General features: G+C 40.6%; 1 pseudogene; it reads right to left on the bottom strand.

Moving 5' to 3' along the window:
- Positions 1-19,878: 19,878 nt before the first annotated feature.
- LOC127237515 (nucleophosmin-like) lies at positions 19,879-20,719 on the bottom strand (annotated as a pseudogene).
- Positions 20,720-24,488: the final 3,769 nt, after the last annotated feature.

Here is a 24,488-nt window from a genome sequence, read left to right on the forward strand (position 1 = left end):
ATTTTGAAATACAGAAATTTTCGAGAATTTAACAGTAGAAGGGAAACCAACTCTATTTTAGTATGAGTAGTGCTGCTATACAGAATCTGTCTAACTTAAAAGTGTTGGTGTCTAAAAATTACACTGAATTGTACTTTCATAAGACTTCTCTTAGGGTTGATATTGTTGAGCTGAAACACTGAGGCCAAAAGCAACTTGGGGTGGAAAGGGTTTATTTGGCTTACACTCCCATCACTGAGGGGAGTCAGGATGAGAACTGAAACAGGATGAGACCTGGAGCTGAAGCAAAGGTCATAGAAGAGTGCTGTTTACTGGCTTGCTCCCCATGGTATACCCAGCCTGCTTTCTTATGGAATCCAGAACTTCTAGACCATGGTGGCAACATCCACAATGGGCTGGGCCCTCCCCCACCAATTACTAATTAAGAAATCGCCCTACAGGCTTGCCTACACCCTGATCTTATTTACATAGGCATTATCTTAATTGGGGTTCCCTCCTCTTAAATGACTATTGCTTATGGCAAGTGAGACTACCCAGCAAAATTGACTCCTTGTCAACTTGACACACAAACTCCTAACTGTTAAACCGCAACCTTTTCTTTCTTGTTTGCCCCCCAAGAGCACACATTAATATCAACATCACTTTATTCTATAGACTTAAAAAAATCCCATATTCTTCACAATTCAGACAACTTAAAATTCAGTTTCTTTAAAAATTCAGTCTCTTTTAAAGCTTAAAACTCTTTTTTTAAATTCAGTATCTCAACTAAGGGCTCCTATAAAATAAAAATTAAAAGAGAAAAAAATGTTAAATACTTCTTTACTCCAAGAAGGAAGTACCAGGACGTAGTCACAAACAGATCAAAGCAAAACCAAGTTCCCAACAGTGTAAATCACTCAATGTTCAACATCTGGAATTTATTCATAACTTTGGGCTCCTCCAAAGGGCCTGGACCACTTCCCCGGCTCTGCCTTCTGCAGTGCACAGCTTGTCTTCTAGGATCCAGCTGGTTCCACGCCATGGCTGCTGCTGTTCTAGGTGGTCATTCCATGGTACTGGCATCTCCAAATGCTAGGGTCTCTGCCATACCTAGCCTATACATTCAACCAACAGCCTCTCCCAGCCCCTCCCACCCCTCCCAGTCCCCCCCAGCCCCGCCCAGCCTCTCCCCACCTCTCCCAGCCTCTTCCAATGTCAAGCTTCAGCTGTTCTCCACGATCCCATTCATGCCTTCAAAGTCAGTATCATTGGGTGACCCTTAGATTACTAAATTCTGCAGGCAGCACACAGGTATAATCTTGGCAGTCTCTGGGCACAGCTGCTGAGTGCAGATTCTGAGGAAACAGTTCCTAGAAGACTTCAATCATGCAGGTCTCTTGTAATCACAGCTGGTTCTTCAGCCCCAGATGACCAGACACCACAGATTGCTCACACAAATAGCCAGGTAGAGTCATTGCTTCCCTCTGAAACTTCACAAGCCAGGCCTCCATTGTCTATATTTTTCTCAACCTTCTAATCTTCCACACTCCTAAAAAACAGCCCACTGAGCTCTGAGGTGACAATATTTAAATCAATGACTTTTCTATCCCAAAGTTTCAAAAATCCTTCCATAATCCTCCCCAAAACCACATGGTCAGGTGTGTCACAATACTGCAATTCTGGTACCAATTTCTGTCTTCATTAGGGTGACTATTGCTGTAATTAAACAATGACCTCAGTCCATCACTGAGGGAAGTCAGAACAGGAGCTCAAACAGGGCAGGAACCTGGAGGCAGGAGCTGATGCAGAGGCCATGGAGGGCTGCTGTTTACTGGGTTGCTCATAATGGCTTGCTCAGTCTGCTTTCTTATAGAACCCAGAACCAACAACCCAGAGATACTACCACCCACAATGGGCTGGGCCCTTCCCTATCAATAGCTGATTAATCAAATGCCCCACAGCCTGATCTTATGGAGGCATTTACTTAATCATATTTCCTTCTTCTTGGGTGACTTGAGCTTGTGTCAAGTTGACATAAAATTTTCCATCACAATTTTTTTTTAATTGGAAAGAAACAATAATAATGATAAAATTTGGGAATGCTGCAGAATTCTAATGTAAGAAAAACATTTAAAGATCATTGAACTGAGCTTTTCCATTTTATAATGAGCAAGGATAAGAAAATCTAAAGCTATAAAACTAAGCCCAATTTATTTGATTTCAAATGGAGACTTTATCATAGTTCTTACAGCACTTTTGGTGGCCACTTATCTGAAAATGACTTCAGCCCAGCACCCACACAGGACAGCGAAGCTTCCTCCCTGGAAAACAGCAGGTGTGCCTGAAGTCCAGCCACCAATACTAGATACAGAGCTTTGCACCCTGCTGGTCATTTGTAGACATATGCATTTCTGATGTGGCTTCACACATCACAAAAAGTGCAAATTCACACCATTTTCTGCATATGAACGTAATTACAACATTCTTCACTCATTGCCAACCCAATTGTCAATAATTAACCTTGGCATATTCTACATGGTCTATCTTACAATGAAATGTGCAGGAATTATTATTTAATTAGGTTCTGTAATAGAAACAAATGAAAAATGAGCCAAGGTCTCTGAGAATCAGCAAATATGTGATTTGTTTATGCTTTATTTGCTTAAAAAAATATATCATTGCTCTCCAAAGACAATTTAAATATGTCCTTTGAAAGTGAGATATACATTCATGCAGTGGGGCTAGGCCATTCATCAAAAGATAGATAGGTGGAATATAAAGGCAAAACCAAAACCACAAGCTCTTATGACAAGGAGCTATTGTTATAGATTTGAGTCGGATGGAGAGCATCAGAAAAAGGGAATGACCCAAGTTGGCATGGGAACGTGGTTTCTCAACTGCTGCCTTCATTTTCCATTTTTCATATTCTGATTATCACATTTTTCTGTTATTCCCATTTTTGCCTCTAAGTCCCCAGTATCTCTCTTTAACTTTCTAAACTTTGATTGTGTTTTCTGATGTCCTTCTGCTCACTGTGCACATTTCAGATACCTGCCTTGCTTTTTTTTACGAAGCCTGTTACTACATGTTTGACCTTTCAGATCTGTCACGTATGTGTCTATAAGCAAAAGCATTCCCATTTTCCTATTTGCCACAGTTATCAGCTTCCTTTATAGCTGCTTAAGCCCTGCTACCAATTTGCATAAGAGTCTTATAAAGGGCAGCTAAGTCCATGAAATTTTGTTTTATTTCTTTAAGAGAGGAAAGGCCCAGCCAACCTTTTAATGCTCTTTTCTTCCCCAGTAAGCAACAAGAGAGTTCCTGACTTTTCTGTTAGCCAGTGTGGCCACATGTACTAGCACTCCTGTTTTAGGATTAAAAATAAGGCAAAATATAATAAACAAGTCATCTTCCAAAAACTCCAGCAAATGAGATAGCATGGAAGCTGCACATCTGTAGCTGGGTCTTTAAGCTTGTCTTTAAGCTTGGGTCTCTTAACCCATAGAGCTTTACTGTAGTAAGTACCTACCATGAATGACAAGGCCGACAAATGTTAAGTTCAAATGTTATGACTAGGCAGCAGGTTGGAGCACAGCCTTTGTTAAACACCTACTTTTAAACACAGCCATTGGTAGAGCAAAGGCTTACATATTTCCTCAGTCTGTGGCTCATCCTAGTCTAGGTCTATAATAACAAACTCAAGTGGGATGTTGAAACAGCCAATTACATTGAGTCACAGTTCTATTGTGGCATTAAAAGAAGATTCGAGGGCCTGAATTTTCTATGGGAGTTTATATTTTCAACACGGACTATGCAATTTGAGCCTGTTCTGAAGAGGTAGGCAGTGAAATGGCCCGCTTGATTGTCTGCTCACGCATGCTTTTATAGAGCATATTTATGGACAGTAGGCCTTCTCCTTCAGTGTCCTTCACACTCTGGACCCTGGTGTTGATGTGATCCCTACTGGGGACGAAATGAAGCAGCTGTATTCTAGAAGCTCACCAGCCAGAAATCGAGGCAAGCTTTTCCTCAGTTGCTTAGCAGAATATAAATTGTGAGAACATGAATTTTGTTTCTTGCTCACTCAACCCCATAAATTCTGCACCTGATTTTAGACATGCAATGAGTACTGGGCAAACAGTTATTCAATAAGTAAAATGAGTAAACAAGTAAATAGAATTAATGGCTTCTGTGGTATCCTCATCAGGCTCTCGCTTTTCGAAGTCCGTCTTATAATAGAATTTAAATGAATGAATCTTGAAGTCTTGCCTCATTTCCTGGAGTGTCACTCCCTTTACTGTGATTCTGTGAAGACCGCTGCTCTGAATTGTAGTTCTGTGGTTGAGCCCTTCCCCTACCTGTTCCCTCTTTGTGTCGAACAAATCCTGATTTTTATCTAAAGCTTCATTTAGTCTCCATCTCACCAGACTCCTTTTGTGTACTGGCCTGGATTTTTATCTACTTCTATTGTTCTTACAAGGATAGTGTTTTTGGTGGAAGATCCCAAAGTTATCGAGCTGATATATACAATAAAGCTTGAACAATTTCTGCTAGAAGTTTTCATGTCTAAACACTTCTTTAATGCAACAGGCATACATCATTGAATGCCACTAAGGATTAGTAGTTGACTAGCCATCCTTCCACTCTTTTATCTCTACAAATCCCATCAAAATGCAGGAAGACCAATTTGTAGCTAAGAAAATTGATGAAAGGTTAGGAATGTGAAGACAGCACAGTTAGTTCTAGTTAATCTATTAAATCCTGTTTTTGTTTGTTTGTGGGTTTTTGGGTTTTTTTGTTTTGTTTTGTTTTGTTTTTTGTTTGTTTGTTTTGGGGGGTTTTTTGTTTGTTTGTTCTTGTTCTTTTTTTTTCTTTCAGCTTAAAAAAAAAAGTAACATGATCTCTAAAGCAGTCAAGATTGACCTTGAATTCATAATCCTGTCTCCCCCTCCAGAGTTCTTGGATACCACACCCAGTGCTCACTGAAGATGTTTTGAGTTACAGTGCTAATCCTTGGCCAAACCAGAGTGACACAAACTAAATAGTGATAAGCTTAGGTCCCCAGTGGGCCAGAGGATAAGTGGTGCTAGTTTCCCTGTACTGTTTATGTAAAGTAAAGATTTATGGCTTGCACCTGGTTTCTGTTAGTCTCTTGGTTTCTGTTTTGGAGCTTTATCATGAATACTATTTTAAGTCATACAGCAAGAAGGTTATAAATGATATCTACCCACTGGGACTCTGGTTTCCCTGACACCAGCTCAACTTGCAAATGTTCTGATAGTTTATAATCTAAAGATAGAACAATTCCTATGTGGCTTCTGGAGGATCCTCAGAGCAGATCCAGAAGGTCCTGTGCTTCTCTGAATGACCATCCCTTCCTTCATGATACAACATCACTCTGCCTTTCTTTTAAAAGTCTGAAATGAGTGGGTGATGAAAAACACAGGAAGTTCTTTTAACTATCCAGCCCTATGAAACTGACCTTTGACATACAACAGTCTACATGTATTTACATTCCTGACATACATATTTATCAAGCGCCCCTCTCTCTTGCTCTTGCTCTGTCTTTCTTTCTCTCTCTCTCTCTCCCTTGCTCTCTTTCTCTCTTCTCTCTCTCTCCTGCTTTCGGTTGGCCACCAGCTAGTCCCCTTTCTCTCCCCTCTATCAATAAACTCCACATGGGCGCTGAGTCTCTTGTTTGTGTTTCTTAGGCTAAAGAACAACATTGGTGCCATGCTCTTCTACTTTGTTTTTTCTCTGTGCAGATGCCAGTGGCTCACAGTGGGCTGGGCTGAGGCAGCATCTGCTAAAGCTGCCAGCTGTTGGGAATGTGTTTATGGCAGCCACCATCTTGACCATGTGGCCTAGCCTCTCACCCCCCATGGTTCTTCCCTCTGCTACACTAGCCACCTAGGCAGAAGGAGTCTAGTCAGCTTCTGCTGCCAACAGAACCTGTAATTCATTTGCCATTTGCCTTTTATTATTTGTCTCTAATTTCTTTTTTCTCTGACTATGTTACACATAGCTTCATACTCTGGTCATTCTAATTTTTACCCAGCCCTGTTTAATATATCTGTACATGTGATTTAAATTTAACTTTATATGTAAATGTAAGCTAACTCTATACAACTTAAATTCAACTATATTAAGTCTCAAATATTTCTAAATTGTTATGTGTCTTTAAATGGTAGTAAACATTTAAAGTTATAAAGGTCTATTTCAAACTAAAAAATATTTAAGCCACCCAGTCCTTCCTGTAAGCTGGTTATAAAGGTTAAGCTTTATTATCAAAGGGAGTAATAATTAATTGGCCCAGTGATTTTTTTTTCTTATTGAGATTTTCTTAGTAATTGTAAAAATCTTTAAAATTTTCTAAACCAATACATGATGTCTGTAAAATGGAAATAACAATTCCAAATTCAATAACAAAAGGCTGTGTTTAGCATTCATGCATACCTGATAAATAGTGGTGGTTGCTGTCATATCCTGACATCTCCTGTGGTGCTGGCCTTTCTTCTTCGTATGGGTAATGATCAGTCATGACAAATCACCTGTTTCATTGTGGGTATTTCTGGGTAAACTATTAGCAGACATCACTTGGCAATGTCTTTCCCCCTATATAAAGAATAATGAAGCCACATTAAGGGACACGGGGCAAGAGTCCGTAATAAGAAAACCTAGCACAGAGTCATACCTGTAACCCTGTACTCTGGAGGCAAAGGCAGCAAAATTGCTGCCAATTTGAGGCCAGTATGAGCTACAAGCCACTCATGACTATGTGGTGAGACATTGTTTAAAAACAAAGTACAGAAACAGAAAAACTAAGATATCATGGCTCAAATAACAAGTCTACTTCTTTTTCCTGTAAGAGGCCTTGACAAGATGGCTCTGCCGTTTTCAGTAAGAAGTGTCCATCCCTGGCTCCAAGCAGGAAGCACTGCCATTGCCACTGCAACTCGGTGTGAAGGGAAAAGGAGTGAGTTGTAAAGATGTTTACATCTGAGACCTGTTTGGAAATTGTATAGATCACGTCCACTTTCACTTATATGGTCACACTTTGGTGCAAGGCAGGTAGAAAATGTCAGTCTCTAAGTGGGTAGGTCACACACCCAGCTAAAATTCCTGCCCAAACAACTCAAGACTGTTGCTGAGAGTATAGGCACAGTGACATTGCTGAAGACAGCACCTACGCACCTCATTGAACATGGAGAGGTTGAGCTGGTGCCTACACGGATCCTTCACCGCCTTGTGCTAGCATCTTTGATACTGGAAGGTACTCCTCACAGCACAAAAGGGAAATGGAAGCACTCACCCAGCCACAAAGCCTTTGATCTACAATGCTGTCCTGCCTGCAAGATAAGCTGGGGCAATGGTGGCACCAAGTTTATGGAAGTGACCAACCAAAATGTGATTGGATTTAAGGCCCACTCCACAAGACCGACCTCTACCTGACACTGCTTACGTTACCAGGAACCAGAAACTAGATAGTCCAGAGAACTAGGGTAAGCCAAATACTACTGGTCTGAAAAAGAAAAAAAAAATGCAGCAATAAAAAGATCTTAATGATATTCTGCTATATTCATAAAGCAGTGCCTTGTTCAGCCATCATCAGAGAATCCTCTTCCTACAGCAGATGGCAACAGTTGCAGAGACCCAAAGCCGGACATTATGCAGAGTGTGAGAGACCTTGAAACAATCCTTCCCCTTAGGGTTCAGGGAACCCTGCAGAGGAGGAGGAGGAAGGAGTGTGGGGAAGGAGGACACCATGAGAACAAGGCCCTTTAAATCAACTGAGCATAGGTCATATGAGCTCACAGAGACTGACATGCACCATGCAAGGCTGGCACAGGGCTGCATCGGGTCCTCTGTATATAGAATGGCTTCCCGTAGTGCTTTTATATGGGACTCCTGAGTCTGCAAACAACTGAGTCTGATTCTTGTGATTTCTCTTGGGCTTTTATTCCTCTGTTGGTTTGCCTTGTCAGACTTTGACATGAGAGCTTTTGTTTTATTTTTTGTATTTTATTTTGTTATATTATTGTCTCTTGGAAGCCTGTTCTTTTCTAATGAGAGACAGAAAGGGAGTGGCTCCCGGTGGGAGGCGAAGTGGGAGAGAACTGGTAGTGATAGAGGGATGGGGAAACACAACATGGATAAAAGAAATCCATTTTCAACTAAAAAGAAAAAAGGAAGGAAGGGAGCAGGGAGAAAGCAAGGAAGGAAGGAAGGAAGGAAGGAAGCAAGGAAGGAAGGAAGGAAGGAAGGAAGGAAGGAAGGAAGGAAGGGGAAAAGGCAATTGACAGACATTCTTTCTACATAGATGTATGGGTTACTGAAGACAGATAATCCCCAGGCTCAATGGTTCCTGGGGGCAGTAGTAGGCATAGATAAAGCCTACCATCCAGAAATGGGTCTGAGATGCTGTAGATGTGTGAAATGACACATAAAGGTGTAGGAAAACAATCACCATGATACTCTAGAGGAATTGGCTTACACTTTCACCAAGCATTGCAACCTTATGGGTGCACAGACACTATTACGATGCTACCGATCACTCAGCACCGCTTGCAATGAGTTAACAGAGTACGTTCATCTCACCTAATGTGTTTTCATCTCTTGTGTGTTTAACATTTACATTTGTTGTTTTGGGTTTTATTATTTAATGGATTTTATCATACAATTGTCAAATGCCAAGTTTCTCTGCTAACAAAAGCTGACTTTCTAGTTTAGGATTTGTTTATCAAAGCATAATAGTACTAATGAACATTTTAATATGAAAATTACAACTTAGAAAATAATAATGGCATGCTTAATAGATATGAATGTACTGAATCAATTGGAACAATTGCATCTTAGAGTTGTGGTAATTTTGCATAAGTTTTGATATTAGATTTTATTGGACTTTTGCTCCATTTATTTCTGGTCCCACTGGCAGTTTCTGGTACTTGGTGAACCATTTTCAAGACTTCTACTTCATTTCCAGACAAAGCACTGGGACCACTTTGCAAATGAATTTTGTCTTTTCTGAACAGTTACAAAATAATGTTTTTGAGGAAGAAATTTGGTAATGTTTCATACTAATGAGAGGGAAGAGGCATTATTCAGTATTACACACTTCCTGGTGACAATACACAGATCATATTCTTGACAAGAATTCTCTGAAGTTAATGGAAAAATATGGTAGTGATGAGAAGGCAATGCATCATGGGTAACACTCTTTCTATCAGAAGTGCATCTGTGGCTTCTCCTCCAACATCCATTATACAAAATGCAGGGCTATGTTGCAGCATTCCTTATGTTTGGGTGAAGCTAATGATGCACAGTATGACTTGGCTGGGTTTTGTTTTATTATTACTGTTGTTATTATTGAAACTTTTTTTTTGTTTTTTAAGATAAGGTTTCAAGGTTCCACACAAGCCAAGCTATTCTCAAACTTGTTAAGTATCCAAGATGGCCATGAGCTTCTTTCTGCACGTTCAGCCTTCATCTCCAAGTGCTGTAAGCATAGAGGTGTGTGCCACCATAGCCAGGGAGTGTGGGACATGAAGCAAATGCAAGACTTCCTGAGCAATTGGCAAGTACTCATCAGGTGAGCCAGCTCAGCCTAAATCAGTTCCTTTAATAGAATAAGTCTAAAATATCGATTACAACTGGATATGCTTCAAGCCAAATTTAAAACATTTTGAAATTATGCAACATAATGGCATATGTTTTCAAACACATTTTTAAATTTGTAAATTACATAAATTAATATTTATGAAGATTGCTTATTATATTCAACATGAATTTCATACCACAGAAGAAAGTGCATTTTCAAAAATTTTAGTTACAATCTTTTGAGAAGTGAGGTTTGTTCTTAAATAGCTCTCATAGCTGCGGAGTAAGGAAGACTGTTACTAAATTTTTGCATCAAATTATTAATGAATCTTCCTGCTTTGCCTTTTTTTTTCCTTTCAAAAATGTGATTGATTAGATGTTACAAAAAATAGCAAACATTTTTTAATATCATCAAGCCATTTTCTTTAGCTAAAATCAACCAAACCAATTTCTGACTGACTTAAACAAGTGTTAAATGTATTAGGCAGTAAGAATTGTCTGACAGGCAGAGCAATAGACTTAGGAACTGTAAGATTGAAACTAAAGTAGCTCTTCAACTCTGTGGTTGTTGTTAACTGTGGCTGATAGCGTCATGTCAAGGGAGTCCTGGGTACTGCCACTAGTGGTCTATAAAATCAGTAGATCCATATTTGATCAGAATATCTAGAATTATTGATGCCTGTTTGCCAAATCTCCTAGTTGATGTTTCTTAAAGAAAAAAAGAGGAGGAAGGCAGTCTGTCCAATAGCTCAAACTCCCCACCCCTCAGCAACGTGTCATTCTAGGGAAAAATCAAAACAATCTCATCTTTGCACTTAGACAAAACAATTATAAACTTGGAACTTTCTTATTTTGTTAATTGGAATAGAATTTTTCACCCAGAATAGGGAGGTTTCATTACCTCATGCTGAATTATTCTTAAGTAGACACATAGGTCAAAGCTTGAGAAATGATCTTCCAGCAGCTGCCTCCACAGTACATGTGATGCTGAAATATGTCACCTTTGCCTGAACTTAAATCTAGAGACACAATGGAAAGCATTAGCATAGGCTGTGAGTGTAAGCTTGTTGAATGACAACTACAGAAGCCGATCTAAGAACCTGAGCTTATGAAAAATACATACTAGAAAATAGTGATAAGTAGACTAACTTCAAAATAACAGATAATACCTAAAATATAAAATATTATATTTCATGCCGCATCAAAGGGCAGTGCAGTACAGTGGAAAGAACCCAAGTTTAACACAGAAGTTGCTTTATTCTTGGTTAGTTTTTCTTTGCGTGTGTTTGGTGGTGGTGGTGGTGTGGTGGTTTTGTTTTTTTTGTTTTTTGTTTTTTGGGTTTTTTTTTTTCTGCCAAGTGGTTTGCTATTGCTTGAGTTAGTGAACTTGTCTCGGTAAAATAGGAACAATGATACCCCCACTCAGCCTGTGAAAAGCAAATACATTAGCACTGGCCACATAGAAACGGAATCTAAAAATATTGCTGACTTTTTCACATAATTTTTCAAATCTTCACTCTACTTAGCCTTGAGAAATAAGATTAAAAATGTGTTTTAATCTTCTAGAAAAGACTAACCTTTTTATCTCACTCACTACAGTTAAAATTAAGGGAGATAGGCATCACCCACAATGATAATGTCAAGTAGATGTAATTCATCATCCCTAAAATGATTCTAGTGTCAAAACTCATCTCTTTTTGGCACCAGTTCCAACATCAGCCAGAAATGGTGATGTCAAAACCACCATTGCACTTTTTATTATCCACTTTTAATATTGCCTTTCTTTCAAATTCTTATCAAATTATTGTGAATAATCAGCAGTAGCATTTAGATTTTCATGAATTGGGGAGTAATACATGTCCCCCACTATTTGACTGAAGGAGACAGTTATCAGTTATCAGTACACAACAAAGGTCTTTTCAGAGTGTGGAAATATTACCTCTATTGAATGGAGTAGAATGTTCTTAGCTACCAAGAATCCTTTTGGGTCCTTGACCTTTCAATAGAGAAGATCCAGCTGAAAAGATTAATTTAAATATAAGATATGCTCAAAAAATAAATGCTGAATGGACAAGATACTGGGAAAGACAGCTGTTAGATAAATAAATAATAGCATTACTTACTGTACAGATGCCCTTCATCAATAAATGTACTCAGGGCTCTTTAAAATTCATACCTAAATCTTGAACAAAACCTCCATGAACTAGCTTACAAATTCAAGCCAAAAATCAGTTCTCAGATATACGGGCCCCATGTTGCCATCTAAAACCTTCTGATTGTTCTTCTAAGTGCTGGATATTTGCCTAAACCACCTTATTTGAGGCAGCAATGGTTGATTATAACCCCGAATATGCCTTCTGTTATATCATTTTTGTAATAAAAGCTATGTACTTTTTGGTATGTGTACACCCAGATGGCAGCTTTCAAGTCTCCTTGAAGTGGCATGTGACTAGTGATAGTCCTAGTGAGGGTTGTAGAAGTAGGTAAATGAAGCAGCCAGGTCATCGCCGTAGGGTCAACACTGGTTGTCCTATGCCCACTCCCTTCTCTCAGCTTGGAAATTGAGACACATAGGGCAATGTGGGAAGCCACAGGCTGAAAGTTAGAGCCTTTCTCTGAGCCAAATATTTATAACAAACAGAAACCAACAGCATGCAACCTGAACTCTACACAAGGAGTCACCAATTGGTTATCCAATACCAAATGGTCAGCCTACAAAACATACATACAAGCAATATTATACAGAATGAGCAGGTTATGTTTAGGAGAGAGAGAGTTACTAAATATATGTACTATTGCACTATATGTATATATGTGTTAAATACATATGTGATTGTGTGTGTATTACTACATATATTACTATGTATGTATATATGTGTTAAATACACATGTGATTGTGTGTGTGTGTGTGTGTGTGTGTGTGTGTGTGATAATGCTAATGAGAAAGGAGCAAAGAAAGGCATATGGGACTGCTTGGAGAAAAGATGCAATTACATATTATAATCTCAAGAACAAAAGAAATAATCCATTTCTCTATTGATGGGGTTGATATTTTTAAAGTCCCTTAGTTGTAACCTGTGTTCTTCCTAAATCAAACCACCAGCTGCAGACTACAGGATAGACAGGCATCAAGGTTGTAAGCCAGCATTTACTAGGCTTGTTTACCCACAACCAGAGCACTGGTAACACTTGGAAGTCAGTTAAAAGTGAAAACTGGGTCTGTCAATTCCAAAACCCCTGCAGGAAGGCCTTGGAACCTGTTCTTTAGCAAGCTTTCTAGGTGCTCAGACTTCTCAGAACCACAGCTTCCTGCTAACACTGGGTGAGATTCACAGTCTGAAGGCTTTGCGCAGGGCGTGAGAAAATAGCAGCAAAGAATGAATCTGTTACAAGAAGCTATGACCAAGCATTGACACAAAGGTGGCCAAAGGAAGGGTGAGTCTTCTAGTAGCTGAGAAACTCAGTTCTAAGCTATGATGGCACATTCTCCAGTGGTTTAAAACACGGAATTTCTGAAAGCCTATGAAATGAGTCTATGAAGTAGCATGGTGTGACCTGACCCAGAAAACACTTTCCAGTCACCTCACCATTTAAAATAATAGCTGCCAATTGTAATTTGGGTGTCTATCATCCAGTAAACAATTGAGAAAGTGAAAATGGAGAGAAAAATAGAAAAAAGATGAAAATAAAGAAGAAAGAAGACAGGGAGGAGACAGGAAGGGGGGATGAAGACAGGGATGAAAATGTCTAACAAAGGCAGTCTGTCTTGGAGTTTCTGAGGACTGTTCCATCAAGGCAGGGAAGGCATGTTCACACTGGATCTCCAGCCAGGAAGAAGAGATCAATAAATGCTAGCACACAGATCACTTTTTTTTATTATTATGTCTAGGCCTCCAACTCATAAAATAATTCCATCTAAGGTGTGTTTTCCTGCCTCAGTTTACCCAGTCTAGGTAACACACAGACATGCCTAAAGGCTTCTTTTTGGTGAGTCTAGATTCCATTAAGCTTAACAATAGCTAAAATGCAGAAACATCAGATGATCCCTAAAGAAGTTATTCTGTGAAATCATTCAATATTAAATAAAATACCACTGAAATATGCCAAGAATTGTCAGTAAAGAAAAGGGATGTCAAGGAAATGTTCTCATATTGAAACAAGAGACATAAGCCACTGTGTTCCTGGATTAGAAATTATATATATATATATATATATAAAAGAAATTTAATTTGAACATACAGAAGGTTAGTAATAGTGTCACGTCAATATTAAGTTTCTGAGTTTTTAAAGTAAGTTACTCGATTTCTTAGGAAACATACAAATTATTAAGTAAAAGTGGGTATGATGCCTCAATTTATATAGTTCAGAGAAAAGATTTCTACCAGTGAGATAGAGAAAGAGAGAGAGAGAGAGAGAGATGAGTGGTCAAAACACACTAGTGTTCCTCATACACATGTTACATTTCTGGACATTTACAATTATTGAAAATCATCCATTCTCCTTTTCATTGGTTTGCACTGGGTTCCAGATCTAGAATTGGAGTCATTATGGTAAATGTTTTCCTCCAACTGATTCCATGGCACTGCCACCTCCAGCCTCTCAGCTGGTCAAACTCCTCTCTCCATTCTCTGGAAGCACACAATAAACATATGTAAGGCCCAGACTAGTTGAATTTTTTCATTTTACTTACTGTGGATGAAATGCCATGGCATGCATGGAGATCACAAGACAACTTGCAGAAGAAACGTGTACATCCCAGAGATCAGACTCAGGTTGGTGGCCTTGGTGATATGCAGCTTCATCCTCTGAACCATCTGACTACCTTAGAATTTTCAGACCATGTTTCCTTCCACTCCTCTCCTTTTTCAATTCCAGGAGTTCTTTCACTGAAGGGAAGAGTCTATAATTTAGTGTTAGAAATACCAAGGGCAACACATGAGACACAATGGGTAACTGAGCTTTGTAGATATCGGGCCACAGGTAGATCAAATGGGATTAAGTTTGCAACATGCTAAGTTCTCACCTAAGAATTCTACATTGGTTCAAGAAATTTTATTCCCAGTAAAATCTATGAGACAGACATAATTATTTTCCTTAGCTTGTAGCACCAAGAAACTGAATTTTAGTGTACCGGATATAGCTCTCCATTGATTCTTCTAAACTCATTCTCCATCTATGGATGTCCCCTTTCTGTTGGTTATCTTGGGTGGTTACCATGAATGGATTCCATCAGTGGACTTCCAGTTGGATTAAATTAATTAGCATCATCACAAAGAGTCAAAAATACATAAGAATGGGGCTGTGGTATTAATTCCTGGAGCCTCACTCTTGGGTTGCTGTGCAATAGATTCCTCCTCTACTAAGATTATGGTCCCTCATGGTAGCAATCCCTGTGCGGCTTCCTGTGCCTCCTCTCCTGGCCACTATAAGCCTAAGGTAGGGAAATGGTAAGCCCACAATTAACCTTTGAGTGGTGCATTATCTTTAGTATTTTCTTTATGTTCTTACCTGTCTAATAATCTTCTTTCTATCTTCAAATTAAACATTTGTAATCTGAAAGTCTGAAAATATGACCTTAAATTTTGCAGAGCTACATTATTAATTAATTGATAGGTAGAGTACTGAGGTGATATATTGTGTATGATTTAATAAAGTTTGCCCAGAGAATCAGAATGTAAAGCTAGCCACAGCCATAGAGGCCAGGCAGTGATGATGCACACCTTTAATCCAGGCAGTCACACTAGTCAGCCACAAAGCTCGGCAGTGGTGGCACACATCTTTATAATACCAGGACTCAGGAGACAGAGGCAGATGGATCTCTGTGAGTTCAAGGCCATCCAGGGCTACATTAGAGTGAATCAGTCATAAAGAGAATTGGGCTCACGCCTTTAATTCCAGCACTAGAGGGGTATATAAGGAAGAAGCAAAGGGTCTGCAGCCACGCTGAGGAGAGCATGGCAGTCTAGGATTCTGAGGCTTTGTGGAGAGCAGTGCAGTCTGGAGATGCAGTCTGAGGTTCAGTGGATCACTCCTTCAGTCTGAGCATTGGTAGAGATAAGAACTCTCAAGTGACTGGCTACTTTGCTTTTCTGATCTTCAGTTTAAACCCCAGCATCTGGCTCTGGGTTTATGTCATTCATGCTATAGAAGAAAGGCTAGCCTAAGATGTGAGATAGGACATTTGAAGAGATATGGATAAGGCTAAGGATATTTTTTCCTGTGCATATGCTTATGTATGAGTCTCTTCTTTATGTAAGCATTTGCCTGTACATGTATATGTACAGATTTGTGTATATACATGTACATGTGTGTGGAGACCATAACTCATTGCTGGATATCTTTCTCAATTTTTCGCTACCTTATTTTTTGAGCCTGGTCTCACAATGAGCCCACAGTTCACTAATTCAGCTAGATTGGATGGGCAGCAAACTTCAGGGATCTTTTTCTTTCACCTTCCTAGCACTTCAGAATTACAGGTACAACTTCCTTGCAGTGGTTTGAAAGCCAATGGCTTCCAAAGTGAGTGGCACTATTAGGAAGTGTGGCTTTGTTGGAGTAGATACTATCTTGTTGGAGGAAGTATGTCACTGTGGGTGGATTTTGAGGTCTTTTTTACTCAAGCTTCCCTCCATGTGACACTGAGTCGTCTTATTGTCTGCAAGATGTAGGACTCTCAGCTACTTCTCCAGCACCAGGTCTGCCCAAATGCCGCCATGGTAATAATGGACTGAACCTCTGAACTGTAGGCCACCATGTCAACTAAATGTTTTCCTTTATAAGAGTTGCCATGGTCATGGTGTCTCTTCACAGCAATAGAACACTAACACACCTCCCACTTGGTTTTTTATGAGAGTGCTGAGATCTGAACTCCGGCCCTCATATTTATATAGCAAGTACTTTATTGACATGGCCATTTTCCTAGATGCCTGAAGCTAAGGATTTTGAACTCACAACCCTAGATTTCAGAATTCAGGAAACTCTCCCTGAAGAAGGCCCACATTCCTTTCCCTGAAAGAAACAATTCTGAATAAAAACCTTTGGAAGACTGACTGCCTCACACACAAACACTTGCTTGTTGTCAAGAACTACCTGAAACTCTGACCACCAACAAAAGGACTGGATAATCAAAGGGCAGACCCAAAGGGGTGTTTGCACACTAGCAGGGAGAGAATGTGCTGACTGCCTAAGAGGCATGAATGGAAGTAGATCTGGGCATTGCATCCTGAAGAGTGAAGTACAAAGCTTGGTCCAGGTGAATCAAAAAACAAGATTGTGCGTACAGGATTCAAAATGAAAGCCCTCCGTCATGAACATGGCAGCCAAGGTCACCGTCCTCGTAAGTTGGCCAGTTGGAGGAGGATCTAAAGGTACCAAGGGGTCAACAAGCTCTGATACATCAGTCAAGTCCAGTCCAGTCCACCATCTGATTTTGTAAATAAAATTGTAGAGGAACAAATCTAGGTTTATTTATTTCAATGTTGTCTGAGATTTGCTTTGAGCTGAACTGTTAAGATGGAGACTATGTGAATATCTTCTAAAATATCTACTGTTCTATCCTTTACTGAAAACACTTGCTCACCCCTGATCTACAACACTAAGATCAAAACTATTAAAATACTAGAAAGATGTACCAGTAGTAAATGGAAGGCCAGAATGGACCCCTTGTGTGTAATGTGCTTACCCCTAGTCATATGTCATGAAAATGCTTCTTTCACAAAGGCACTGATGCAAAGGCCACCAACATGTCTAAAAGTCCATGCTGGTGCTCCACTGTGAGCCAGAGATAAAGATGGAGGATGCTGCATAAAAATTTGCTTTTCTGATCTCAGTGGCAACAATGGAATCCCAGAGGAAGAGAGAGCAGATGTTGGCACTTAACCATTAGCGATAAGGTGTGTTCAATTAAACAGCAAGCCTCTGGGAAAATGCAGCCAGACTATTTTGGCCCAAGGGGACTTGTGCAGATAGTGAATTGATCACAGGCTCCCTACAAATGAAGCAGCTGGACTGCAAATGAAGGGTTTTCTTTGCATGGATTAGCAGAAAGATTCTATTAGCAGAAATATTCTAGATCTGGGGATCAAAAACATGACTCACAATTAGTGAGGATCTAAGGCCCCTTCATTGTACTGCAGCCAGTTTACAACCCAAGGGATCCTCCCTCAAGCTTTGGGAAAGGCACAGGCCCTTGAAAAAGTCATATCCCAATCCTGTGGTCACTTTCCAAGTTTATATACTATGGAAAGGAAAAGAAAGATCTCAGACCTTCTGATCAACACTGAACAGCAAATACTCACTAAATACCCACAAGAGAGATTTGTAAACTCTGTCCACTCTCCATCAATTGGCCCCATGGGTCCAGTGGAGAGAATGAGAGCAGGGTTTCATTCCACAATTATCTGTCTGTGATACAGACATGCTCTGGCCTCTTTCCTTAACTAAACTGCACAGCCCTGCTCTTCAGACATGTCTCTTTTCCCTGTTCCAGTTGTCATCTTCTTTCTTCAGGCATGAGCTTGCTAAGTGCACTTTGCACAGTGATTAGCACACACGGCTTTAATTTCCAGGATTAGCTAGATGTCCCTCAATCAGGTTCATGGGTGTGTCTGACAGCTGCCCAGCATCCAGCTTTAGCTTCATCTCTGCTCCCAGTGTATTTCAACCTTCAGAAGGTTACTCTATATAGGAGTCCCCTACATTTAAGAGTGCAGCTCACCATGTCCAATAGCTCTCTGAGCTCAGATCATATGGAGGACTCCCTTTGCAGCAGGACTCCCTCTCTACCCTACTTGGATAGTGTCTGTACCCCACACTCCATGCCTGACCTTATTTGGAGGGTAACCTTGCACAAAAGTTCCCTGCAAAGGCTGTGTGACTCAGCACACAAGTCCCTCTCCCACTTTTCCACACTCTGCTATTTATTTGAATAGGTGTGAAATCTGCCTCTATCAGGTCCACATATGTAAATTAGGTGCATTCCCTCCCTTGTTCAGTTCACCTCCCTTCCCCCCTGACCTGGTCCATATAAATTGGCCTAAGGGCTTCAATAAACTGAGCAGTCTCCCTGTCACTGACTCCAGTAAAGTCTTTTCTGGCATAATGGCCAGCTGCTTGGGATCCACCTTTGGCACTGCCCATGCTTGCCCTGTTTCCCCCTCTGACCATGCCAGCAACTCCAGATACAAGGAAGAAAAACCAAGTGTTGTATATACATCCCAGGCTTCTGCTTGCAACCCTTTTGTTTACAAGGCTATGGCTAAAGCAATCACAGGGTCAGCCCAATCTGGGGAGGGGGGCGAGCAGTATGGCAGATCAGTCTGTGAATAAAGAATGACCACATATTAAAGGAAATTAGGATGCAAGAGCAAAGGTTTGAAGACTGAACCAGTACATTCATCAACTAAATTTGAACTTGCCTTCTTTTACAGATTGAACTCTGTTTATTCACTTAGAAGTCATGGGGGTTTTCACTTGAGTTTACCCACAATGAATCAAAGCTGGGAAATACACCAGGCAGGCTCACTTACAGCACCCAGGCCAATAGCGGTCATCTTGCTTTGGCTACACACACAGCCAATGAACAAAGAAAACTCAGAAAAGGCCTTTGCCCTTTCTGCAATGAAGAAGTTCTACCGTTGGTCAGGTCTAGTTGTAGAGAATGGGAAATAAAGCACAATGTGGGGCTCTCATTGAAAGGCAGAGCCTCAGGTAAGAGCAGCATAGAATATGAAAGAGAAATATGGAGATTCAGAGATGAGAATTGGAAACATTAAATATGAACAACATGCTGAAGCCTGGAATTTAAATGCATTGGCCTCTAGCTACATCTGCCTCTTGTTCATTTAAAGGTACAGGCTCATTTAGATAATGGGAGAATGAGATCATTTAGAAACATAGCTTTATGGTATGAATTTGAAATGTCCATCAGAGATTCATGTGTTCAAGCCTGTGACCTCAAATAATGATGCCTTTTTTATTTATTAAAATACTGAGTTTTTTCACATGTATATTTTTGTCTCCCTACCATTTCCACATCTGACCACCACTATTACTATGTCCTATCATAACATTCCATACATACTCAAAACCAAGTAAAAAGTGGAGTTCCATCCTTAAACTAAACAGGCAATTTAGACAACACATTCTTGGCAATGGAACCTAGACAAGACAACATTTATCAAAAAAAGTAGGGAAAATTCTCACTTTGCATTATAAAAAGGACAGCCAGATATATCAACTGTTACAGAAATTAAGTAAGACAGATTATTTCAAACTGTTTAAACCATTTTCTTAAAGAGACTTCTACTGCCAGAGATTTTAAACAGCCTCCTGGTCAGTCATCCAGAAGCAACTCTTCACAAAATTAATGAACTTGGCTTCCACTTTGGGAAAAGAAACACCTTTTTCTATACTTTCTTGCATTTTTGCCTTAATGTCTTCTACAGAACCAAGTCCTTTTAGGAGTTTTTTTCCTGTTTTTCGAAGGATTTTTGACCTTTTGATTTTGGTATTGATGTTGACGGTTTTAAGTCTTTTCCATTTTGGTTTGATTTTTGTGCATTTTTGGCTGGGGTATCTCATATAGATTTCTTCACTGGAACTTTTTCTTCAGTTTCTTCATCATCAAAATCATCATCTTCTTCATCATCATCCTCTTCCTTGTCTTCATTGATTTTTACTTTTTTCTGTGGAAATTTATTACCACTTCCAGGAGCAGATCACTTGCCAGACATATTTAAGAGTTTTACATCCTCCTCATCTTCATCTCCTAACTCTGCATCTTCCTCTACAGCTACAAGGTGCTGTCCACTAATGTGCATAGGCTCTGAACACACCTCAACCATAAGACCACAGGTGGTGTAATTTCAAAGCCCCCAAGGGAAGCTGTTGGTTGTACAGACATTTTCAAAGTTGCCAGTGTTACTTAATTGGACTGCCTTCAAAGTTCATTGCTTCTGCCTGTATGACATGTAATTCATCTTTTGCCCCTGTCCCTAAACTAGCCATTCTTAGTGATAATTGGTGTTCACTCTCTTCATTATCCATCTTAAAGTGATCATCTTTTGTCAGCTTTTAGTTCACAACCAAAAACGTAGTTCTGAGGCCTAAGAGGGCTCATGTCCACGTCCATCGAGTCTTCCATGAGGTGGAGGGGCACACTTCCGTGTGAGAGAAGTCAAACAGAGGAAACTGCCTACTGCTCCTCAGAACAGACACACAGGACAGAATCACATCAGGGAAGCTAATGATGCTATTTTAGAGATTCTGGAAACTTGGGTGGGTAGGAACTTGCTGGAGGAAGTGTGCCACCAGAAGAGGCCCTTAGAGGGTAGTGAGTCCCTGGCCAGTTCCTGTCTCTGCCCCCCTTAAGGTGAGCCCTCTATTCCCCCACATGGCCCTGACACTAGATGTTCTGAGCAAGTGCCTGGGCTCCAGCAGGAACCTTCTGAGACTGTGAGCCAGAGTAAGTCTTCCTCTTTGAAGCTGTTCTTCAAATGTCTATGACATTAGCAATATAAAGGAAGCCAGGAGACCTTCTCAGTCACTATGACAGTGTGGCTGGCTCCCTTCATCATCATCTCTGACCTGTTTCCCTTCTCAACACTCCTACTTCACCATGTAGACCTCGTCCCCTTCCTGTCCTCACTTTCCCCGTCCTCCTCATCTCTTAGCTTAAAACTACATCTAAAGTGAAATAATGGATGTGTTCTAGTATTTATATATTCCAGGAACTGCCCTAGTGGGTTGATACTACCTTAATATTCTCTCTCTCTCTCTCTTTCTCTCTCTTTCTCTCCTTCTCTCTCCTCATTGGGCTGGAGAATCAGTCTAAAAATTCTTAATTACTAAATACTAAGACTCTCAGAGACCTGGGGAAGACACAGCATATAAAGTAGGTCACTGCCTTTACCTGCAGAACATTCTTATTTAAATGTTATTTCATATTTCGTTAAGGGAAATTGTATGTGGCTATCTTTAAGTCAAAGTGAAAAATGGAAGACAATGCTCTTCCCCAACATTTTTAGGTCAAGAGTGGTAGTAAGTAGAATTGAGATGAGGGATGAGGCAGGATATTCCCTACACTACACATTACAAAATTATACATTGTGCTATTACAGAGAGCGCTTACATGAACACCTTTAAATTTCCTTCCATCGTCGGAAAAACCTACTTCTGTAAACATGAACCAGCTACAGTTTTCCTCAAGTCCTTGTTAATGTTTGAGTTTTAACAGAATACCAGGCAAAAGCCACAATGAAACGTCAGCCCTGACAATATAATAAGATTTAAAATCCTCTAGCATGCCGAAGTGATGGATAAGCCTTCATACAAAGTCTCCTCCATTAAGACGCTCAAATCCTGTGTAATGGTGCATATTGTGCATTCCATAGTCAATGAAACACATAAGCTGAACATCCACAGATAGGAAAATAGTGAAAATATTGCAGCCATGGAACTTTTCTGGCTACAAACAACCTCCTTTATTAACAAAATAAATGCAGCACATTCAAACTGGGACTAAAAGAAACTGTTTCACATGAGGACAGCCTCTGGGTGTCATACCTACCTCTGTTCTCCTCTCCCTAATCCCCATGGGGCCACTAGCCTGACCTGGGGTACAAAAGATTGTACCCCATTTCCTGCTCTGGTCAAGACCCAGTCACCCAAACCACAAGAGAAAGTACACTGAAACAGGTAAATGAAATCCATGAATAGAAGTTCATTAACAGAATCAACACAGATGTAGCATTAAACTAGATATCCGGTTAATGAATGCAATATTTTGAGGCTAGCACCACATATTTTAAAATCCTGGTCATTCTCTCAGGCATGAATTTAGAGCTTTTATTTCTTTGGGGGAAAAAACTATAATGTTGTTTTTCCATTGGCATAGTGGCTACACCTGAATCTGCTGACATTTTAACTGCCATCTGCATCCTTCGTCCCACAGTCAGCATCCCACAGCTCAGGCTGTGGCCTGGCAGGACATCCAGTCCTACTGGTACCCGCTCTGTTGCTCCTACCAAATGTAGTTTTTAATTGTCTCTATTGCTCTATTTACCAGTAAGACTCGAGAGTCAAATGTTGGAGTGAAAATCTACTAGCTCAGAGAAGCTGAGAAACAATCAGCTGACCTTCCTTTTTGGCAGGAGACCCAGCAAGAAAAGGATCTCTCCACTCATCTTGAACTAAAACAACCATGAAATTCCAAGTCCCTTCCTAATCCTTCCAGTGCATCCCTCTATTCATCTTCCTGACTCCTTCCTACTCTCTATGGCTAATTCCTGTCAACTTGTTGATTCCTGTGCCCCCAATCCAACATTGACTTCATTAACACAGTGTCTGATTTCACAATACAAGAGCAGAAAAACAGAAAGGGAACCAGCTATGCACAGAAAGAAGACATGTAAGCAAGGAAGTGAAATAGTGAAGCCATAGGGGATGGGGAGCCAGGCTTGCCCCTTTATAAAAACCTAGTTGATCCTGCCTTCCTAGAGCGTATTCACCCCCAAGAGACAAGATGGATCCATTCACCCAGGAGGATGGAGCCCCATGGCATAATAACCCTCCAGTAAGTCTGCCTCACCACCTCAACTCTGCCACACTGGGAACCCAGCTTCCAACACAAGCTTGCCTGGAACACCCAGAGTCCACTCAGAATATCACTATTCCCTCCAGAACCCTACCTACACCGATACCTAACTCCTTAAAGTCAGACTGCAGGAAAAACTTCTTTGGTAATGCAAGAAAATATTTCACCTCCACAGAGTATTTAGTTCAGACTGTACAGACTTGTTTCCTACCAGTGTAACATTGTTATAAGCATTATTAATGAATTAATAGATAGTTATAGATGATCACGATACAGGTGGGGCACAGACAATTCAAGGACAAGGTCTTGGACACTCATCAACCACACTGACTCAGTAGCATCATCTGCTGAAGCCACAAGGTAGCATATCCTCAGACACTATGTCTCAATCTTTGGCACCTTTACATTATCACAATCTGGAGACACCGAGCATGGGGGATTTACAAAGCAGCACATTTTTTGGCTCCTCAGAGTCTGCCAGGCATGTCTGTTGTCTATTTTGGCTTCAGGGGTCCACATGTTCCCAGTCATGACATTGTAAACAGAAGTGATGTCTACAGAGCCATCCGTGCCCCTCTGCAGACCTGCAGAGGTCTACCAAAGGGAGGAGCCTGAGGCCAGTCCGTGAGGCATCCGTGCATCCCATCCACAGGCCCAGCTCTGCCCAACGTTTCAGGATCCAGCTGACACATCTGGACGCTTTATTGAGTCAAGTCTACAGGGAGAGGAGTTCAGAGATCTTTAGCTGGCTCAGCTGTTTGGCAGCGGCTGTGAATTCAGCTGTAACTAGAGTGGTCTCAGAGCACATGCCTACACTGCCTAGACCCAGACACAATAACTTCTAGTGAAGGGTGATGGGCAGGTTTCTTCCTAGGAGTGTGGTGTTTATCGGCTGCCTGTGGTCTACTAAACCAAGCTGTGGGGAACACAAAAGGAATAAAATGAAGAAGAGACCAAGAAAGAAAATAATCCACAGAGCCGTTCTAGAGATGGCAGGAAACATTCTAGAGGATGGAATTCTGGGATGCCAGAGACTGGAGAAGAAACATTTGCAAGCAGAGGAACCTAGTGGCTGTGATTGATATTCCCAGTTCCACCACCTGTGGCTAATGACCTTAGGGAGTAATCTGTCTCTTCTTCCCTCAGTTTCCTCATGTGTACCCCACTAACAAGAGCAGTCATCTGTAGTGGGATTTGCCGAGTTAGTATTTGTAGAGCTTTCAAGACAGTTTTGGCACAGGGCAAAACTGCTCAGTAAGGGCCAGCCCATTGCTATGACAGAGCCCAAGATATCTCTGCCACATGCACAGTGAGACCC

The sequence above is a fragment of the Phodopus roborovskii genome, unplaced genomic scaffold (assembly GCF_943737965.1).
Source record: "Phodopus roborovskii unplaced genomic scaffold, PHOROB, whole genome shotgun sequence".
NCBI classification, from domain to species: domain Eukaryota; kingdom Metazoa; phylum Chordata; class Mammalia; order Rodentia; family Cricetidae; genus Phodopus; species Phodopus roborovskii.